We start from the raw sequence: 1,283 nt of genomic DNA on the forward strand, positions 1-1,283 counted from the left end.
AAAGCAACAAACAAACTCACAGACACAGACAACAGTACGGAGGTGACCAGAGGGGAAGGACGAAGAGGGAGAAGAAGGTCAAATATATGGTGACGGGAGGAGACTAGACTTTGGGTGCACAGTGCAATATACAGATTACGCATTACAGAATCACACACCTGAAGTTTACATAATGTTATTAACCATTTTTACCCCACTGTCAATTACAAACCGGGGGTGCCAAAAAAAATGTATACACATGTGGGGGCAGAGCCCCAGAAAGTAGTTTCCAGGCTCTCGGCCTCACATAGAAAGGTGTTGGCTCAGGTAGTAAATGGCCATCAACTGTGATTGGATGGCCATCAGCTATGGCTAGTTGGCTGTAACCAGTGAGCCATTGGCCACTAATATAACTGCTGTGGCTACACTAGCAGAAAGAAAAAATGGGGGCTAGCAAGAAGATGGTGGCTGAGCCTGCAAGCGGCGCAGTGAGGGTTGAGAATTGTGTGGCTCCTGTTTCCTGTTTCTCCAACCCAGCCACCAGCGAGAATATAGTGGTATGACTCCCCTACCTATGGCTCCGTGGGTGTTCCTTTTTGGCCTCACCATATCCTGCATTCTTATGTGGGGAGCGGGAGCTGAGACCCGGCAGGCCGCCCCACACAACAACACATTTTAAGAAAGAAAGGAAAAAAAACTATTAAAATTGTAATACTCAATACACGCCGATAACAAAAGATGATTACAAGTCACATTTGATTTCTACAATTACAAGAGGGGCTCAAAGTGGTTCCCATCAGCGTCCAGACACTTCTGATGACGGCGAACTACTGCTTGAGCAACGCTGACCAAAGCATCCACTTGTAGACATTTTTTTTTTTTTTTGACACTCCCAGTATATATGTATTTCAGCAATGAAAAGAGGAATAAAACGTGGGAGAAACTTGGTAACTGCTAATCTTGGTGATGGGTATACGGAGACCCACTGTACTAGTCTTATTTTCTGTTTGAAATTTTTCACACTGCATTTTATACTAAATTTGTAACTATTGCTAAAAAGGTTCAATGGGTCCCCCCACTTAAAATCACCCCCTACTCCATCACATGTATGACCAGTAGTAAACGTAGCATGATTTGGGGGCCCTATGTGTTCCCCAGGACTGAGAGATTCAGTCCTAACACAGCAGGCACTGGGTAAGTAATAACAGGTAATGCTTCCTGAGAGCTACTCTAAGCACTTTACCTGAAGTAACTCATTCCATCCTCACAACCCTGGGAAGCAGGTACCATTACTTATCCCCATT

Source organism: Rhinolophus sinicus, linkage group LG13 (assembly GCF_036562045.2).
Source record: "Rhinolophus sinicus isolate RSC01 linkage group LG13, ASM3656204v1, whole genome shotgun sequence".
Classification (NCBI taxonomy): domain Eukaryota; kingdom Metazoa; phylum Chordata; class Mammalia; order Chiroptera; family Rhinolophidae; genus Rhinolophus; species Rhinolophus sinicus.